This window comes from Mytilus galloprovincialis, chromosome 6 (assembly GCF_965363235.1).
Source record: "Mytilus galloprovincialis chromosome 6, xbMytGall1.hap1.1, whole genome shotgun sequence".
Lineage (NCBI taxonomy): Eukaryota > Metazoa > Mollusca > Bivalvia > Mytilida > Mytilidae > Mytilus > Mytilus galloprovincialis.
Genome location: NC_134843.1, coordinates 52,981,917 through 52,988,552, shown reverse-complemented (window position 1 = coordinate 52,988,552; position 6,636 = coordinate 52,981,917).

The following is a 6,636-nucleotide window of genomic DNA, read 5'->3' as shown; positions in this document are numbered from 1 at the left end:
GTCGATAAATTGAAAAGTGCCATTTGTAGCTTTCTTGTGTTATATTACCCAATGACTGCATCAACGATTTAAAACATGTTTATCTAATAAAAGCAGTAAATAAAACAAAGTGGCTCATGACAAATACCATTAGTATTGATCATTATCACTGGGAATGATAAAAGATTAATTAACAAACATTTCAACATTATATAATGCCGTGTGACTTTCAAAATTGTTTGTGCATTAAGGATTCCGTAATATAGGAAATTAGAAATCATTTAAACTAATTTGTTTGAGATTTGTGATATTCAGACATTATTTTGTTAAAGACATCAAATTTTATAATATATATATATATTTTAATTTCAAATGCGAGGTAATTATGAGTGTTTATGTATATATATATATATTATATACAACTCGTCTAAACATCAACCCAACACTGTTAGATTATATATTATATACATGTATATATTCAAATTTTTATTATATTTCGAAAAACAAATAAAGATCAAATTAAGGTGGTACCTAACACTACAGGGAGATAACTCTGTAAAATCAGCTGAACGTTTTAATTACGTTGCGTTGTTCAGAGAATATTAAGCTTCTCAATGATCAAAACTAGTGTTTGTCAAACTGCTATATAACCAGTGTATTTTTTCTGATAAAATGGTTGGTTTAAATTTTTTAAAATTTTTATATTTTTGTCAAAGGGTCAAAGTAAATACTTTGTGAAAATTTTATGAAAATTAAACGAACCAAATTGATTTTAGTGAAAGTGTTAGGTACCACCTTAACATCATGAAAAGATCTAATGAAAGTACGTAATTTCAAGATAAATTCAAATTAAGGAAGACCATAAAAACAGACAAAAATCAAAGCTAACGTTATCAACAAAGTAAATAAAAGAAACCATGAGAATTATATTTTTCGACAAAATGGCCGACAATGATCATGATGATGTACTTTTGTGGTATGGGGTTGCTTGCAGCTCATATCTGTTGTTGTCTTCCATTATTCCTTTGATAGTGGAACATTCAAATGTCTAAGAACAAATCCAAAGAAAAAAATTTACAACAAACAGGAAATAAAACTACAAAGAACAATACAAAACTGATGCAAAAAGGGATTCCAACTGAATAAAATTGGTTTATATGTTTAAAACGTTTAGTTTAATCATCCTGACATTAAGTTGAACTACATGTGAGATTTAAAATGTAGATGAAAATAGGTATAATGCAGCTATCATATTTTATCATGTAATAATTAACAACTTGAAATAACCGTAAAAGACCGGACACTAATACGTAAATTAATAAAAATGACACATAACCCCAAGGAAATTTCAAATTGGAAAGTCCTTTTTCGAATGGCAAAATCAAAACTTATGCACAAACAAAGACTAAAAAAAAAACTTTTTCGATTGAAATTTTTAATTTTTTAATTTCGGGGCCTTTTATATGTTTTTTCATAGTTGAAGGCCATGCGGTTTCCCATACTTGCTTGCATCCACTTCATTTGAACTTTGGTGGATTGTTGTCGACTTGGCAATCATACCACATTCCTTTTTATATAGATTCATATTTCATTCGTTTATAATAGTTCAAGTTAAATATGAAAGTGTTCTTGTGGTGCATAATTTCTATTCTCAAAAAAGGTAATTTTTTTTAAAGTACATCACAAGGAGTTATATATATTTTTTTAATCAGATTACCTACAACTTGGTCGATATTACTGCATATTAATTGTTTATTATATGTGATTTTAATGAGCGTCCTTTCGAAAAGCTTTTGATTTAATATTGTTGCATGTCTTTGTTATAAATATACTATCACAAGGTCACACTACATCTTACGAAAGAAATTTATCAACGTGAATAATGCCACTTCGTTGAAACATTTATCGCATAGAATAGATAATATTACATGTAAAGGATAACATAAATTAACAAAGAAAAAGGACAGTTTGCAAGAGCGCGTCAGCCACTTAACATCCAATTTTCGGAAAAAATATATACAAAAAGAAAAGAACAATGTACAACATGTTATCTATATTTCTTAGTGAGTAAAAAGTAAATGTCCATCATCAAACTTGAACTGAATTCCTCCTGTTACATTTCTCGCGTTCTTTTCGAATCTAAACATGGTTATTGTTTCGACGTTCCAAATTTGCATTACAATGAGTTGCTGCCGAAAATTGGCAAAGATATGAAAACAAAAAATATAACATAGTTACGTCATTTTCTCTGTCTCCCAATGGCGTATTGCATTACATAGAGGCAAAATAAAATTAGTGTAACAAACAAAACAGATGTGTACATGTATGTATAAAGATCATGATTAACGAAACTGAGTGCATTATCAACAATGCTAATTTATGCTCAGTATAATCGTGTTGCTTGTTACTAATGCTGCTACACTTCGTAATGAGTATGATCTTAAAGCGCAACTAATGAATATGATATATACAAAACGCGCGTCATGTTTGTCAAACGCATATAATTCTTGAGTGGTTTACAGAACCACTCAGATCAATGCAATTACTTCTTAAAGTTTTATGTTAAAGGGTTTCACCAGCCCAGCCCAGTGTTCGATAATCCTGTCATGAAATATGTTTGGTTTATTTACTTTCATTGTGGTCTACAAAAGTGTCAAAATAACCCTAAAAAAAACAATAATGTGTTTACACCTAGGCTTAAATGAACTGAGCAAGATTTGGAATAAAATTTAGAAAATTTGCTTTTTCTATGCTCCCCACATTCGTTTCAACTTCAGTGTTTCGTCTGTTTTGATTCTGGAGCTACTGCGGAGTATTGTTTAGACCGATTGTGTGTCTGGTGTTTAAATTAATAAGTAGCTTAAAAAATTTTACGAATGTCATCCTATCAATACTTCTAAATGTAAATGACGGTGATGTAGGTGATGTTCTAAATTTTCTGAAATGTTTTGTTGTTCAAACTCCGATATTGTGATCAATATTGGTTGGCTAGCTAGTCATTGTGCAAAGTTTAGAATACATTGATGTTGCTATCATTTTCAGACTAGATATTTGTTCAGTTGTTCTTGAATATGTTTAATATTTGTCAATATCTAAACATTAAAAATATAACAAAACAACCGAACTCCGAGGAAACTTCTAAACAGAAAGTCCGTAGGTAAATGACAACATCAAAAGCTCAAATACATCAAACAAATGGATAAAAACTATCATTTATCGTATTTGATATAGGCATGTTCTACGTAGAAATGGTGGATTACACCCTGTTTGATAGTAAATATCTATATGTATAACGGCCGAATGAAATTCCATTAAATTGACAAGCAATGTTGGAACAAAACAAACAGACGTTATAGGTAAAAATGTCAAGAAAAAATAGAGCTACAGCAGTCAACATTGTGTTATAATCTTAATTAATAAAAACAACAAACCAACATGACAAGAAATAAAATATGGCACATAGACAAAAGACAAAGCTCATAAGAAAATAAAAAGTTTTGTTCTCATTTTTTTCGCAGACACTTGTGAATTTTTTTCAGTCTAAGTAGCAGCTGGTCAAAGTTCAAGGTCAACTGGCAGTTTTCATGTTATGAGACATACTGTCTTATTGTAATACACCTTCATGCCAAATATCATGAGATAGTGTCAAAAGATAAATAAGTTTTCATGATTAAATACACAGATTATTATGGAAAATATATGAAAATAACCCATTTTTATTCCGTTGCCATGGTAACGGTGTAAGAGACCCCAGCTCAAAAATCATAAAACTTGTAGTACACATGTAAATCTTTATAGAAATATTTAAAACATTTAAAAATTCAAAATACTTTTTGAGATTTCATGTCCTTTTGATGATCCTTTTACCAAGTATCCAAAATATGCCGAACATGCCATTTTTGGACCGGTCAGTCTCATAATTTAGCAATACTCAAGCTTTAACATTTTGTCAAGTTTCCAAAGACGAATAATGCTTATTATAAAAATCAATTCAAATACCAGTTAAACATAACCTTATCTAGCATATTCAGAGTAACAAAATTGTGATATTTTTGTAGATATTTTTGGAAGTTTTTCCAGTAGATGGCGCTGTAAAATCTAAAAATAGCTTAAAATAAAATTTTAAAGTTATAATTTGTTTTCTCTTGTCTATCATAACATGTGGGCAAAATTTCATTGCATTTGGTTGACATGTCATGTGGAACCACTTATAGGCATTTTGCATGGTTCTATCAAAGACTGGCTGAAAAATACCGAATGAGTTGAGAAATGTTTATCATATAAACAGGTGAAGCTTTTATATTGCTGCTAATTAGGTAGGGAAATGAATTTCAAAACTAAAATCGTCTCGTTTGTCATAGATTCTGGTTTACTCAAATACCATACGCAACTATTATCAGCACCCGCAGTGCGCATGCGCTAAATTTGATAGCAATCGATATCGATAAATTTACTATAGATTATTAAAGGAAATATTGAATTTTGGTTAGCTGACAGTAAACAAAAATAAATATCTTTTTCATTGGCATCACATTAGAAAATACATTTTCTTAGCTTTCTAATGGCATATTTTATAATTGAATCGGGTTAGCAGAAGTTACGGCCATTTTCATTTTTAAAAAAGTGGTTTCATTCCCTATTACTTCATACAATTCAAAATCAAAAACGTTTGCAAAGGAGTTTTCATATATGATTACATCTTTCACTATTTTTAGAAATAAATTCATTGGCATAAATATATATTCTTTGCTTTATAATCTTTCCAATGATATATATTTGATATTTTAGAAAATTTAATGAATCGGGGCCTTTTTTTATCCAAAGCTGGAGTTATTGTCATTGTTTGAAGATTGCAAGAAAAATTCTAAGTCCATGGAAGTATTATATTGATATAGTATATGTACTTCCATGGTCCTACCAAGTAAATCGCTCGATCACTAGTCACAAAACAAAGTTTAATCTATTTGCACATAAAATATTTATACATTTAATACAATGTTTTATATCATAAATTTAAAAATTCAGTAAAAAAAGTAAAAGAACTTTTAATTTAAAAGAATTTTTTTGTCCAGCCGTCAGTTTTCTTTATTTTTGATAATATAAAATCTTTCACTACTACATTAACTCAGACTTTTGGATGTTTTTCGTGAAGCGTATTAAAAAAATTGAAATCCCATCTAAAATGTTTTTGTTTTTTTGCAATTTTCTTACATATCTTTTTAAAAGTTTTTTTTAAATAATTAGGCGGCCGTAACTAAACAATTTTGATACTTTAACATGCTCATCTGATTTACATAGAAGTAATAGTTACATATTTTATATATATTATTTTCATATTCTAAAAAGACCCATTAGTTTTGATGAAACAGGAAAAGTGTCATTATCTTAAACTTTTCAGATGCAGTAACACTTTCAGAAGATCTTTTGTAGTAGATGGATTTGGAATGAAATCTTAAATGTCAAATTTTCTTTCATCAATTTTATACCTTTTCACTGCTTTTGATTGGCAATATGAATCGCTGTACTATCTTACATGTACATGTGATGTATACTAGTCTATTGCTTGTTTGATGTACATTCTCCTTTTATCATTTTAACTTTTACCAGAGACATATATCTCTGCTTTTACTGAGAAAAATAAATCGCATAGAACAAAATAAAATTAATTTTAATTCGTCTCTCTCCTTTCAGAAGTTTCTATCGGGAAATATATTTAATTTTATACTTGAACATTTATGTAAAATTTGTATTAAAAAGGAAACTTATTTTAATTATTGTTCTGTTTAGGTAAAGTTTACGGAGAGCTGTCTCATTGGAACTCATACCAATTCATCCCCGGAAATCTTCTTGCATTTATATTGTACATGTATTTGCAGAATTTTTATGCCCCACCTACGATAGAAGAGGGGCATTATGTTTTCTGGTCTGTGCGTCCGTTCGTTCGTTCGTCCGTTCGTTCGTTCGTTCGTCCGTTCGTTCGTTCGTCCGTCTGTCCCGCTTCAGGTTAAAGTTTTTGGTCGAGGTAGTTTTTGATGAAGTTGAAGTCCAATCGACTTCAAACTTGGTACACATGTTCCCTATGATATGATCTTTCTAATTTTAATACCAAATTAGAGATTTTACCCCAATTTCACGGTCCACTGAACATAGAAAATGATAGTGCGAGTGGGGCATTCGTGTACTGAGGACACATTCTTGTTTATTTTTTTATTTATCGAATGAATGAGATAGTTGGAATCGTTAAAATTTAGTATTATACATGCAAACAGATGCCTACGATCCCTGTTGTTTCGATTAGCATGTTTTCTATAGTTATCCATGTGAAGTTCACAAATTTCATCATTCATTTGATCACCTGTTGTGAATTTCAGATAACACAGTCTAGTTCAGTGAAATCCGTGGTTTAAACTTTCCTATACATATCAGTAATATTATTTTCCGGGTAGGGTATTCCCCCCTTTTTTTATATATATTATACTCGGAACATTATTCTAAACACTTTTTCTGTGGGACGTTCTTTACGGTTTTAGGAAAATTTGAGAATATCAGTATATAAATTCATTAGTATGTGCTTCGATTGGCTTATATCTATATAAAAAAAAGTAATCTAAGACTATATCATTATTGTAAGTGAGAGACCTTTCCATCCATCAACGA